The following is a 15,944-nucleotide window of genomic DNA, read 5'->3' as shown; positions in this document are numbered from 1 at the left end:
AGACTTATCCCTTTAGAATCTTATAAACTTTTAAAAATTTAATTTTCATTCAATTTTACGCATTAGATTCAGCAAGTTTTTTAGATTATTTTTTATTTACGAGTTGATAAAATGTATATGGGCAATTTTAATTAATTTTTTCCCTTCGAATTCAGACAATAAATACCGCCACGTTGAAACTGCATATTGAATTAAATAATGTTCTCAAATTCTTCTTTTCTTTATCATTAAAAATATTATTAGTATTCTCTTGAAATATATATAAGACTACGTCTGATATGAATCAATGATTACTTCTGATTGGTATGAATTTCCCTATCTGTAAAGTTGACCACTGCTATAGTGTCTGATTATCAACTAATAAAAATGTTCTATGCACATGGATTTTTGCAGAATTACATTTTATACTGTTAATCTCTGGAAATTAGCTTCGAATAAATCTGGATGAACTTTCAATTCATAAGAGAAAGAATTTTCTAAAATCTCTACATGCTTCTGGTAATAAGATTGCCAAAATAAAACATTTGCGAATTCTCTATCTTCTTCCTATGAATAATAAGCCAATTTTCTACCTTTGTAAATATTTTAAAAAAAGGTCAGTGGCATGTTCATTGTGCTTTACCATAGAAAGTAAAAGTTATAAAAGGAATCGGCATTGAATAATTACGAGGAAAAGATTAACATCATCCGAACACGTTTTAAATAGCGTTCTCTATAAGCTTTTCTTAATGGTTTAATGCTAGAAGACTAATTAGTCTTCCAGGATCCAGGATATGTACAAGAATGCCTAAAATTCACCACTATTTACCAAAGATCTTTCATTAGAAACCACGTGTGATTTTTTGAAATTAAGCAATTATCTAGAAATATAAAAAAATTATATGATGATCATTTTGTGATTTTTTTGCATTTGAAAAGTTTGGACTGAAAAATAACTATTATCAGTATAGGCACATTCAATCCTACGATTGAATAAAAATAAATCGCAAGGCATTTTAAACAAATCTGGTTCATATTTTAACAGAGTCCTAAACTTTATGTTGCAGAAAATAAGAAAATATAATGCCTTCTCAATTAGATTATGATATACCTTTTTTATAGATGGGCTTATTTGGAAGATTCTCAGCCTCTGCATTTCCGTAGATTCTTCTTCTAGCTGTGAAAATTTCGGCTAGGGCATTTTTTCGCATTATAGTTATTTCAGGAGTAAATCGTCCGGATTGATAAAAATGGGGCTTCCTACATACCGAGTGTCTCTTTGGCGCTCTTGGCAAACGTCATGGGAGAAAATGAGAATGGACAATGCCATTTATATTTTTATAACGAGCCTCCATAAGAGATTTAATCTTTAGTAGCCTATCTTCATAAATGATATACGGTTGGAAGTGCAGTGAGATGATGCATAAAAACACCGTAATAGGTATATCTGTACTTTGATAGGAACAATTGGCTTGATGTTAATGTTAAAAACACGAGTATTAGTAAAAATATACTTTTATTGAGCATTTCATATATCGTAGATTTATGATACGTAATTGTGTAACAGATGTGAGTCATTGTTAGATTATTTAATAATGAGAATCAAACACAATCTCTTATGATTTGAATATCTATATATTAAGGAAATCTTATAAATTAATGATTTCTTCTACTGAAATAAATTGGCAATCTATTCTTATCAACTGCAATAAAGAAAATGTGTGATTAAGTTTAACCAATAGTTGTAGTTGGCTTAGCTGTAAATAATATCTTTTGAAGTATGTAGATAAATTTGGTTGTGATTGCGTTACAGCAGTAAACCTTGAAAAAGGTATCTAGAAAATTTTCTAAAGAAAATATTGTAATACAACTCATTGCTCTTTATAATAATAATTATCTTTAATTTCATTCCCTATTAAAAACTATTAAACAAAACAATATTCAAATCATTAATATAAATTTTGTATTATTTTGAAGTGATAAAATTGCAGATGGAATGAATCCAAAGGTGAAATGTTACATATTACAAATTTGAATAATTATACATAGCATAATCTGTGCGGTCGGGAAACTAAAATATATACATATGCAATTCCCAATGATGCGGTATACGGTTTAGGTATGATATTATTTACAAGTGATACATATATATATATATATTTTGACATAATTTACGATTTCATATTTTATCTATCTCAGCTTCTGTCAACATATCAGCAGCTAATAAAATTGTGTGTACATGATTAACAGACCCATGTACGACTAGCTTAACTCATAACTCCATCGTGTAGAGCGAAATTCTTTATACAGAATGATATTCTCTTTATTAAAGGTGGTAGTTTTCCATATCTCGTTTACTTGTATAATAAGTATTTCTAAATTTCTAAGCACACTATATTTAAACTTTAGACAAAATTTATATACCTAAAATCTCTCCTTCTGAAGATTATAATACTTTATTATTTGTAATACAGTTTAATTACAATACGTATACATCTATTATCTACCCATTAACAAATAATTTAAATATTAATGATTATAATTATTCGTTCCTAAATTGACGAATAACTTCATTGCCATTTTCAAAGTAATAAAATTTAAGTTTTAACAAAAAGTAGCTAGCTGGACATAAACTAGTATATAGAAACAAACGCTTGTTTCATCTTTTCCAACATTTTAATTATTAGTTTCCACTTTGATAAAATCTACTAATAATAACTATCTATTTTCGTAAAGCTATTTATTGATTGCACGGCGCATTAAGAACGACCAAGGTCGTTTGGCATTCCGACACAGTCGTGGTTCGCACGTATCGGGATTGGACTTGAAGTGGACAAGAGGGCCGTTTATCAAACGCTTCTCTTAGCGGGGCAGATATAGCACGCAGGTATCAGTAGAGTAGCTGACTACTGTGCAGTATGTACTTTCGATCGCCGGACGGAACGCGATGGCATGTATGGAAATGAAACAGAATGTTGCGGAATTCGTCATTTGTGGTCAAATTTGTCGCGTGTCTTTCAAGGTGGACGACTGGATTGGAGCGTATGTCTGGTTGCACCGTAAAAGCAATTACGCCTGAGTCCGTAAATAGACCCAGAAGCTTCAAGCGTTCTTCTGGTGCCAACATCAATGATAGCAGTCACAGTAGTTCGTGAGTGACCAACGCGCTACGTTAACCAGTTAAGTTGAATCTAACGTTACAGCCTTTTGTTTTTGTCAGTATCGCCATTTTCTCTTCTATCCATGAACCTCTTCTGCTCATGTACCTGCTCATTGTCTCATCGTACGTAGACTCTAATATAACATTTGTCTCATCCAGTCTTACGTCTCTCTCTCTCTCTCTCTCTCCCTCTCCCTCTCATTCTCATTCTATTTATCTCACCTAACCCCTTCTTCTCCTCTCTTTTTCCACAGATTATATCCCTCCCGTTCCTCTCCTTCACTCTATAATATGTAACACGTGTTTAATCTCAAACTATACGCACTACGTATCTCGAGAATTTATTCCCAACTGATAATACTGTAGGATGAATTTTAAGCAGTTCTTACCTGCCTCAAGCTGATTGCTTATTTTTTCATCAACTCGATAATTTCACGTAATTAGATGTATCTCCTTGCTAATTTAGAAATATTATAATTAATTTGTATTAGCATGCATCGACAGATGAATAAAATAGTACTTAAACCAAAGCCTTTATACACGAGGCTCAAATCCCATCGTTATCTTTCATAAACCCTTTTCTGGATTTACGTTTATAAAAGTATTTACCGTTAAGGCAAATTTTTTTTTTTTGGTTCATTGCACGATTCCTCGTCTCTGTTTTGTACACGTTTCGTGACTAAATCCACGTTTCTGATTGATCGTTAGAGAATTAACAAATAGCAAACATCACACTGCTCAAGACTCTTTCTATTAATTTATGGATTTATCTTGAATACACGTGACTCCAAACCTTATCTCTGATCAATATTTTACAGATGTCCATAAGTCTTTCTCGTGTTTTTTGTTAATTTTAGAAGACGAAAATCATGCAGTAGGTCGAATCATTTTCTCTTGTTTACCGCTAATTCCGATGAATGTTTAAGAAAAATGTCAAGCCACAGAATTAGATTAAAAAACCTTTTGCTGTTCGTTATTGCATTAAGGGAGCTATATCATTTTTTAAATGTTTAAACGTCAACACAGAAATATACGATGATTAAGCTTAATCGACAGAAAGAAGATATCTGTAAACTTGATCATCGTACTTTGGATTATCTTCGATAAATCGTTACAATAGTCAATCATGCACGTGTTCCAATATGATTCACGTTTTGGACTCGCATCACATTAACAAGATCTAGCCAAGTAAGCCCCTTTAGATTTGAATAAGAATTAACATGCTGAACAAAAACGCATTTATTTGCACAAGCATAAAGAAGCCGAGTGCAATAACAGTTAGATAATAAAAGTGTCTACTTAACAGGATAGTATAAATGGTAGCTGACAGAAGCTTGATGTGATAAAAAGTGGCATTAATTGAGACAATTACACTTTTATATCGGAAGTAGCGAAAAATTACTGTAATTCTCTTTGACGTGGCTAATTGCGCTGACATCAGAACACGGTTAATGAGCTAATGGCGGTGGATACCAGATGCAATAAAACGAATCACATATGTCGAATGCTTTTTCCTGAATTTATCAAGAAATACTGTATAGTTTTTTGATGGTCAGTATATATAGAGTATGCAACAAAAATAGTCATTTATTTTATACAGCAAGTTGGTCCCAAAGATTCCTAAATGATGAATTTCCAAACTAATGTTAAAAAAAAATGGTTGTCGTATATGATTTAATTGCAATTTTATTATAACTTTATTCTAGGCATTCAAATAAACTCGTGAAATTAACAATGCTGCTGAATCAATTCTGAACTTAAAAAATTTAATGTTTCGTATTCCGAAAAAAGTTGAGATCTCTCCTCCTTTTTCTCGATATTCAAACGTATATGGTCGCGTTCCGAATCACGCGTGAAGTGCATGAGATATGTAGTATGTGTTATATTTCTTATAGATTTTTACCTTTATATGCATGCATTTACGTGAAACGAAACAAAGCCTATGCTTGTCTGAACGCGACCGCTGTATAATATCGATCGAATTACCACACTGATACAATATTAGTATTAATGATGATATCTGTGCTAGTGAGATAGTCTGAAAGCAAAGAACAATTGTAAATCGTTTACTTCTATTGTAACCGCGAGAGTCTGGACACACAATTGAATGGAATAAGATATTAGATATTAAACCAAGCAATTTATGAGTTCTCATTGGTCAAAATTTCGCAAATAAAAACAGAGAAAAACTTTTGACCAATCAGAAGTAATAAATTACTTGGGCTTTAATGTCTGATATCTTATTCTTTCCATTTGTGTCCAAGCCTTAATCATACCTGACGAGAGCAGAAGATAGTAAACGTAACAGCTTATAAACGTCCATACAATATATCTCTAAAAGCAATTACATTTTTCCATTTTTCTCTGTCCTCAACTATACGTTATAATGATAAAAGACATAAGTAATTACGAACGATTGTCCATGAAGAATATTTTTAGAATATCAAAAGAACGCTCGTACAAGCTGCTGGCATTTAATGTAATGCAAATAAATGAGTTTTTATATTTTTATGCAATTTTCGTTACTTGCTGAAATTTCATTCGAATATCTGCTTTAAAAAGGATATTTTATTTAATTACTTCGAATATTTTAAACTTAAATTTTAATTATTCGTTTATATTTAAAAATACCTTAAATCTGGGATATAAATTCGATAGATAAAGTAAAATAATACATAGACAAAACAACATCTGCTGCCAACAAGAGTGCCGAGCTATATATTTACTCAATGACCTAATAATTTTCTTTTTTACAAAGTATAATTAGACTTTCGGATTGCAAAATGGAATCTTGGCCCCTGATGCACATATTTTGATTGACCATTTCGAATAATCAAAATATATTGCTCTGATGAAATTTCGGAGGTTCAACATTAATCAATTTTATAGTACCGATACGCAATGGCTCTATACAATGAAACGAAGAAAAGAGAAGTCTAGTCGGAGAGCTAATATTAAACTCGAGAGTCTGAATCACTCTTTCACGAGTTGATTGGTCAGTTTAAGTGTATGTTGGCAAAACAAAGCAAAATATCTCCCACTCATCAAGATAGCCTCTTAAATAGCACTTATAATGCCGCTGGACATTGTCGGACTTTTGTTGGGCTTGGATGTAATTGAACTTAATAGCTGCAACATCTCAAGTGACTCGATCGGTTAAGGGCTTTTTAGGGCGAGTTTTGGTTAGATTACTGTTGGAGGTCGTTACCGCGAATTTGGCGGTGCGCCAAGCGGCCCGTGACACGAGCAGTGACACACAGGACTTCCTGCATATGTGCATGAGTCGACTGTCGAGCGAACCAAGACCTACAGAAGACTGTAATAGAACAAAGATGCAGCTCGCTCGAAATTGCGACGTTAACCACGTTGAGAGGCGAATGTATACAATTTTAACGCCTTACTCGCTCAAGCACCGTTGTTACCACTCGTAAATAACAACCGTGGCTTGTTTTGCCAAGGCTCCCTCAGTTTACTAACTTGCCACGTGTTACACACAACAACCGGTCAGTCAATTAAAATTGCGCATGCCTCCAACACGATCCCTCTATGCACCGTCGTTTGCCAACTAAACGACTCGGACCCTCGTGCTACCCCCGTTTGGAAAATTTGTAATTTTACAATCTCTTCTCTCGTATCCCAAATCACACAGCTGTCACTTTCATTGCTCCCCGTCACGTTTTAGCGTGTAGCAAGGATTGTACTGATCAAACACTTTGCAAAGACTCGATGATCTTAAAAGGTTTATGGAATACTGCGTATATTATTTATAAGCAATTATCGTATAGTTTGAACGAGAAGTCAAGTAGGATTTACAGGTGTTTGAAAATGTACACTCGTCTTATCTAGTGGCATTTGTACGAAAAGACAGTCGTGGAAAGTGCAATAGTTTTGTGGAATAAAATATAGTTTTTCTAGACATTATCTTGTGTAAGAATCGCTTTGATTCACCATCCTCTCCTATCGTTCACACTATGGAATGATTGCAGACACGGTTATCATCGTAGTATTTGTGTATTTTTCATGGAGTGGGGAAGGTTTTGCGCAAAATGAGCAGTATCAACATTTAGCACGTGCTTTCCACAAATTTTTACCTGAATGTAAACACGAGTAAGGTAATTTTGCTTAAGAGTGTTTAAAAGCTGGAATTTTCCACCTAAATTTAAATATTTGTAGACATTAAAAAGGTGTTTTTTAAATTCTATTTATCGAAGCTTAATTAATTCAAGGTACTGCACGTTGCTGATACATGGTTATATGTTTAATAATATAAAGTAAAATATTTAGAAAGCATATTGTTGGAAGATAATACGCTTTAAAGAGAACACACCGTTATTCTTTCTTTCTAATATCCCTAAAGTATTAGCAATAGTTGAGGAATCACGCTGTAATTATATAAATATTATTTTCGATACAATCACACAATCGAATATTTTATCCTGAATTAGAAAGCGTTTGTGCGAAGTTGCGTAACTTTTATTTACGTTTCAAATAGGGTTCAAAATGTTATTTAGAACACGTTCGCAGAGTCACGTAGCTTAAAATATGTATACATTGAAAGTTTAATGCTATTTATGATCAACGTTAAAAACTGATATTCAGGTGAAATTACATTGAATGATTTTATATTTGAAGGCAGAATGAAATTGTTTTCTGTTTATTGATTTCTGTGAAAAATGTTAGAAATTAATTTTTACAACGCAAAGATAAAATGTTCAAAAAACAACTATTGGCTGCGCGAAATGGTGGTATGTCCAAAAATATACCAGCTACTAACGATGCTTGTTTGTGTGTATGTGTAAAGTTTTTGGCACGTAGTGAAGAAGAAGCAACATACAGAACAGTATTAATGCGGTATTCAATTTATAAAAACTTTGTTTTTCACATTCGCAGTTTATAGAAACGGAAACCATGGATAACCTGTTTATGACTGAGGAGAAGTGATTTTTAACTATTCGCTTTTTCTGCTTTTATGTGTTTGCAAAGTACCACGTGTAAAATTTCATTAGAATTACAATTAACATTTCAGTATTGCTTTAGCGTATCTGTAATTAACAAATTGTAAACATAACATGGAGTGTAAATATTTCAAATTAAATGAAATAACTCAACTCGTTTTGTATATTTACTATTAGTTTAGAAAAAAATCATTAAAATCGATGGCAGCTCATCTGTCTAATAATTATAATCAATTTAATGTTTAAAGTCCAATGCTTGAATCTTTGAATAATTGAAAAATATAAAAGTATCAGTGATTCTTAGAATTTATTCATTCAGCGGTCTGCCACACATGTCGGCAAAGGCAATTTCGAGAAAACAGGTATAATAAATCGTCCATTAGGTAAGTTAGGAAACTGATAAATATTTGTCAAGTGATTCCCGTGCTTGAACACGACTGCAGGCTTTGTGAAAGTCAAAGCACGTGTCTACGCGTTTGCCTGCACGATGATTTGCGTCCTGATGTCAACAAAGTCGACCGAGACAAGTCTGTTCTCCTTAGGCTTTCCTTCAATAAGAGATAAACAGTTTTTTTAAGCTCAAAAGACGATCGAATTAAAAGTTTTATTGCATCAGACCTCACACCCCTTTCTCCTAATTTATTGCTTGCACTTGGGTATTGTATATGCATGTAACTTGGACGATAAATATTATCACAATTAAGAGAATTTAATTATTTTATTTCAATCACGTAAATGTAGAGATAAATTAACACAGACCTTCCTTTACGTATCGTATTTTTTTTTTAAGAAATCGTATTTATCGCTGCTTGTTCTCATTATCAACAGTTTTCGCTCGATTATTAACAATTCTCTACAAAAATATGTCTTTTTGAATAAAGGAGTCTGCGAGACTCCACTTTCAAAGAAATCGTACTATTTTCCTCCTCCGGTTTAAAATAAAAAAAACTAAAAATTGATGAGCAATGTTAGGTATTTTTTTGGCCAATAGCTGATGCATTTTCTGTTACGTAGGATTTGAACGCTAACGTTTAGTACGAAAATTACTGTACGTCTTGCTTCACGTGCAAAAGTCTCTGATACTTCCTCGAAAGTTTTCAACTAATCGCTCGTTCACGCGTAGATTATTGCGAAAGAGCGAGCAATCACGTACTCCATTACAAAGATATTTTGCTCCTCTTTTCCACATTCAGCTCTCTCCCTCATTCATGCTCTATCCATCTCACCTCACCACCTCTCTACACACCCTTGCAGTCCCCTTCATCCATCATTCTCGTAAAGAGCATTTGCTTCTCGAAAACCTCACGGGTGAACGAGACAATAATGCGATATAAATGAGATACGGACCGTCGCGGTATGACAATATCCTCAAAATGGAATGATCTTATATTTTCCATCACATTATTCAGTCCCGAGACCAGCTACATTCACTTGATTACAAGTTGCATAATTAAAGCTCGATGAATTGAATTTGAACGCAAAGCTATTTTTGTCTTTTTGTAGTTACAGAGTTTGGGTATATAAGAGTCGATAGAGATTTTGTACTGCAATGGTATACAGGGTGTGCCAAAAAGTTCGGACCCTCTCGATATTCTAAAACCTATACATATAAGCACTCTAGAAAAATAAATATTTAATAATTCACATACTACCCATAAGCACCTAGTAGCTTTAAGACAACTTTTAGGTGTCTTTTGGTCATTGGATGACTAAAAGATGTCTATAGGAGAACATTTAGTCACACAAGTGTGCTGTATGAAAATTAAGCTACAAGAATATATACAATAAAAAGTTGATAGGTCTGCTTTAAAAACTACAAAGTACTTCCTAAATTCCTTTCCTAAAATAATTAATTTAAAAAATATTTAAAGATGCGATATTTTTTACACACCGTGTATAATACATGCTCGAAGCGTTAATCTGAAATTTAACGTTATTTCCTCGCAAAATGACGCCTTCCATATAATATAGTAAAGGAGCACCAGAAGGAAAACTAATTAAAGTAGAGATTCCCGGAAGGACGATTTTTATAGGATATCCTGAAACTTTAATCGTACATTCTTTCAGGGTTTTCGGTTTAAGTTCAATCGCGATAAAGGCACATCACCTTTGCTTGCTTGCGCGCCTTTAACCTGCGGCAATATGGTGAATCTTCTCCTCGGTCAAATTTACCGAAAGCTTTCCCAAGGCTGACTAAGTACTGGCTGGCTCTGTCTATGCGTCTGGCCGGCGGTGCCAGTCTTTTCCAATACAGATAGAAGAATAAGAGAAGCGCGACATTGCAAAAACCAACGAAACTCTATCTAGATCTTAAGCGTTTCTATCAAGCACTGCAAATGAAATACCCTCCTGCACCGTATTAAATGGGTCAACGAAAACAATCATCAGCTGCAAAAATATCGAGTCACCTAATCGACACGTGTTGTTTGCAACCCATGCAACTCTTATATCGTCGATGCAGCCAACATTTTTTGTCCAAATCAATTGCGATCGATATAATTTCGCAGGAAAAATAAGATGACGATTTACTGGACAAAGTTAGTTGGGAGCTTAAAAAATATAGGACAGAAAAAGGAAGGGAGAAAATCTATTTCTGTGGAAATGGGGTAATGCAAGAAATAATGTACATCCATATAACAATAATGGCGCAATACGATGATCCGACTGGTTTCTATTCTCGAGAAAGGTCAAATCGACAGCTTTGCGCAGCTTTCAGAATGTTTCGACGCGGTTCTCATGCTCCAGCGACCCTTTTACTGAAATCGTTGCTTACAGCGTTACACACCCACGCTCGCTCGCTTTTATGCATTTCCTTTCAAACGTGAACTACAAACCTTGTTACTGATTTATGTTAAATTATTTTTATTCCTGCGTAACTAACACTGGCATTTATAGCGAATCGCTATAAAATTCCAGGTTTCAATTTTGAATATCCAAAAGTGTAAAAGGATGGGAAGGTTGAAATTATAAAATAATTATAATTCTGATACTATTGTAAACTGTACGCGCGAATTAATTCCTTTGTATTTCTCATAATTACGAGATGATGCATTTTGAACATCCATGCAAGCAAATATAATCCATTAACTGGAATTTCTTTATACACAGAGAGGGAAGAAAAGCATTTGAATAATTATACAAAAAAGGAGCGTGTAAATGAAGAGCAAAAGAATGAATCCTGCGTTATATCAGTACGTAGTGCTCTGTACCGGAGTCGAGGCATACATTTCTCATTGGGTACTCGCATTAACATTTCTCGTCACCGATGCACTTGGTCATCGTCGTTTTGCGATTCATAGCTTCCCTGCAAATGTGCATTGTGCATTTCGCATTGTTTCGGGACACGGGACCTCGGCTGGATTAGACAGAATACTGCAAAAACCGTCCGCCTGCTTTGGGGTGGGAAAACAAGATAGCTAAGTGCATGCGAGCTGAAAAGCATCAAGAGTATTGGCAAATTTTCTAGCGTTATTCGAACCAAACCAGTGCCACTCGTTTCCCTCGTTTTTCCTGCACTTTAGTCGCTTCCACAGGCAGGTGCGTGAAAAACAAGGCTACCATTGTTCCATCAGCAGACATCCTGACCAATCCCGAATCTTCAGAAAAGCTCTACTGATTAACGCCTCGTCGGCATTTATTGGATTCCAGGGAATACTCATTGTGCAAAATTAATGAGGAAACCATCTTCCATTGGCAAATTACAATCTGTAATTCGAGAGAGGATTTTCCTCAAAATTACTATCGTGTACACTGATTGTACTATCGCAATACCTATATACATACATATATTTGTGTGTGGTTTAATTAAAAGAAGCTCGCAGAGAGTCTGGATTGCCCAATTCTCTCGGCAGCGTAATATTAATTGGAATGATCAGTCGTGTCGAGAGTAATCAGTGTTATCTCGGAGCTTGACTGATAAGAAACATCAGCAGCTGAGCGATTAGCCTAGGCCAGGCACGCGGCTTACGAGCCGTTCGTAGGGAGTTTACTGAAAAGAGGCAGCTCTCGTGTCACGTGCTCGTCTGTACTTTATAAAATTTCTTGTAAACAAGTTTATCAGGGAGTTTCGGGTTATATGTATATTATTATATGGGCGGAGGTTCCGGTCCCCTGGCTTCGCTCGCTTGGCTCAATTACTCGATGCGGTACTACCAGTGGAGAAGAACAGCAGCCGAGCTATAGCTACACGATCACGAGGGAGCTCTGCTCTCTCATTACCAAACAGAGGAATCACGAGCTTTCGATTAACTCGCATCTAAAAGATTTATATGGATGATCGAAGGCCTTGTTACGCGTATCCTGCTGTGTACCCCACGATGTCACCCGATGCGCATCTCAATTTAGCACAATGCCAATTGGTACTTGACCCCCTGGAATCAGCTTAAATCTCAATGGTTTCGTCGACCTCTGTAGTCCAAACGACAGAAACAGCAGCAGCACGTGCAAGCCGCGTGTTTCAGAAGGAATCGTTAGACCACTCGTGATAATAACTAAGAAGCTTTTCCATTTCATCATCGCTGCACGCTCTAACCGATTCTTTTTTTTTTTTTTTTTCATATTGTTACAATAATAATAATTGTCGACAAAGAGCTTTGTAACTCCAGGCTGTCGCTGCAGACTTACATTGGATTGCATGTACGAACGCTTGATATGTATATTCGTTATTGTGATATTGTTGTAAAATTAAAATGGTAAATTTACAAGGACAGTCGTGAATTATAAATTTATCCATGATTTCTCCTGCTATATTGTTGCAATTTTAATATCGTTTGTACATTTTTTTGTAAAATTAAAACGGTGTAATCATTTGTGACCTTTTAGCCCTTGCATTGTTAATTTACATCAAGCGAAAAAGCTTTTTGATAATATATTTATTATTACAAAAATACTGTAAAATTAATGATGCAAATTTCCTGCGACTTTCATGACTGACTAAGTTGTTTACGATTTCTATCGTGATTAAAAAAAATTATTTTACAATGTAAATAACTGCGCGAGAGCTGCTTAATTTTTACTCATGGATCTATAAATTCGCTCGATCGTAGCGTAGTTCCCGAACGAAATGGTAAAAGGGAGAAATGGCGTGGCAAGATTTTGCAATCGTTCGTGATTCGCGAATGCAAAACAAAGTCACGAGGTTTGCGTCTGTCAGAGGCACGAGTCCTCTCGCTATGACTCAGCGTCATGCGGAATAGTAATCATCTCCTGTAGTGTCGTCGGTAATAATCGACCGATACGCTCTCGTCCACGGATTGCGGCGCGTCAATGAAGCAGACGATACGTAACTACGATATACAATTTATTTTTATCCAATTCCTCAACCTCGAGAACATAAACACTTTTTTTTACCGATCCTGCGAAGCTAAGAGAACCTCTTTATAGAAGCTGACTCACCAGGCACAACTCTGACAGCTGAATCAGGAAACTTTCCTTATGTAAAATATATAGATTGATGGACGATCCTTGGAACGTTATTAACATATATTATATGCAGAATTGCGCACGTTTCTTTTCACCTGGAACTGTGATAGGTTCAAATGTTTGTTAAAATGTAAAATTACACGTTTTATGCATTTTTTATGGTTGATAGAAGAGGTTCCATGTAACACAGATCAGTTATTTCTTTCCAAGTGCAGAGATTTTCCATTTGGAAATTTGGAGATTTACTTTTAAACCACAGCGTATAAGAGGAACGACGTCGAGGCGATATATAACCTCGTGTCAGTAGGAAATGCTTATTTTTCTTAGCAATATGTCAACGAAGAGCAATTTAGCAATTTGAAGTTAAAAGAGGAGAGCTTTAAAGTGTTTCCAGCTGCGTTTTACCTCTCGAGCCCGTGTGCTGTAAAACGAAACGTAGAGCAAAAATATTGTACGGCAAGCCTGAAGCATCTTGTGAAAAAAAAGTCATTGAACCGGTCGGTCGATCCCGCTTGCAGAAATCTTAGAAACGACCAAAATGCTGGCTTTCTCGTACCACGTGAGTATTGGTCCCTCTTCTCTCTCATTAAAATTCTTTGCAAACAACCTTATCACGACGTCTGAGAGTGGCGCCACGGGCTCAACGGCATAGGCTTCTTGGCCCTTGTCCGTCCTTGTCTTTCCCGGCTGATTCGCGATGATTGCGCATCGAGCACTCCTCGAAATTTCTGTGCCAGGAGAATCGAGGATCGAGAAGAATCTCAAACTTTCCGTTAACTCGTCGTTTGACGTTTATGGACTTAGGAAACAAGCAAACTCGTAAAGTATAATTACCTTTTCTTCTCGAATTTAACATTGAACGCTCGCCACTCGTCTCCCATCGCCTCATTTAACGAAACTTGTCAACATCACGAATCATGGTGGAAATAATTAAATATATATATAAATATATATATCGTGGTATTATTATAGAGAGGCAGGACAATTAAAATTTTAAATTGTATCCCTTGATTGATCTTTGTTTACTTTAATCCTGGAATCTGTCGATTGCTCGAAGATACGAAACTTTAAACTTTGACGTACGATTTTTGATAAAGGAATCTGTGTCTGAACCGTTTTCTAAAACTTTTTAGGCATGTCGGATAATGGGCAGAAGGTATATTCACGATTCGATCAATAAATCGTTTAACAGCCCCTGATTCGTGTCTTACAATAATTTTGACCGAAATATATCCGGTAAATCCCATAAAATTCTGATTTACTATTATAATACATCAATTATTCTCTTGAATCTTAAAACCATCAGACCCATATACGTAATTTAAAAATCTCACGATCTATTTGCATTAAACGAAAATAAAATACTTACAATGAGGCAAATTAAAATACAATGGAATTATAAAAAAGAGCATTGTTAATTCATTTTTCATTAATTTGTGGTCGCTCACTCAGTCAACGTAGCGTATACTGAATGCACCGTGCACTTTAGCATTCAGAATGTAATAAAGTTTCAACATTTTTCTGCATATGTAGTCTCGCTAAACAAATTGACAGAGCGGCCCTTTGAATCATATTTCTTCAAACGTAAGATAATATTAGATATATGGAAAGAACGTTTATACAAACCAGATATAATGTTCAAGTTGAATATGGAATATGACTAAATTGCTCATTTTGAATGCGAGAACGATGAATAATGAATAACTCAATCGAGCCAATCCAAGCTTTATACTCGAGATAAAAGGACATTTAGCAGGCAAGGACCAGAGTTCGCTCTTTAAAGGAAACGTAGCGTTCGTTGCGTGACCTCGCCCTGGATTCGGAGTAAACCCATGTGAAATCGAAGATTCTGGAGATTGCACGTCATTGCATGTTCGCAGAACAGCCAAAAGTCGCATGTCACTTGCGTCAAAAAGTCGTCCTCAGCTTCATTAAAACTTCTTGTAAACAAACTTATCGAACAGCTGAGACTAATACTGTTGTGTGCATGAGGCTTATAGACTCTCGTTTGAACTACTCTTAATCCCTCGACACTTATTTGATTCACGAGATCATAAACTTTCATCCACCATGATGAGAAAACGTGATGTTTCTACAGGAAACCTTGTTATCTAAAGCTTAGTAACACGTGGTACCACTGATACTTTTTATCGTTGCCAAAATTAATTGACGCATAAAAAATAATAATTGTGATGTAATCACCTTCTGTTAATCCATTAGAGAACGTATATGTTTTAATGAAACACTGAAATTAAATCTCTAGGAAGATCGTTAAACTGCTAAATTTCACGAGAATTCATATATGATTCTGAGAATTTGCTGGAAAACATGCGTCGTGCAAAGACACGTTTTCTACATTATAATGAAACACTATATAAGTTGTATATTTTTTTCTTGCTCGTTTTCGAATTAGACAAAATGACGATTAT

General features: G+C 35.1%; 1 protein-coding gene across 1 annotated transcript in view; it reads left to right on the top strand.

Annotated features, from left to right (window-relative positions):
* Positions 1-6,274: 6,274 nt before the first annotated feature.
* Positions 6,275-15,944, top strand: part of Dip-B (Dipeptidase B) — a 36,659-nt gene continuing 26,989 nt past the window's right edge. Inside the window, exon 1 of the mRNA XM_066725454.1 lies at positions 6,275-7,251. The gene's annotated coding sequence lies outside the window, so the exon portion shown is untranslated. The remainder of the gene's footprint in view (positions 7,252-15,944) is intronic.

This window comes from Prorops nasuta, unplaced genomic scaffold (genome assembly GCF_024137725.1).
Source record: "Prorops nasuta isolate Cenicafe-Biocafe unplaced genomic scaffold, Cenicafe_Pnas_1.2 PNAS00004, whole genome shotgun sequence".
Lineage (NCBI taxonomy): Eukaryota > Metazoa > Arthropoda > Insecta > Hymenoptera > Bethylidae > Prorops > Prorops nasuta.
Note: the sequence above shows the minus strand (reverse complement) of the source record. Positions and strands in the feature narration are given on the sequence as shown.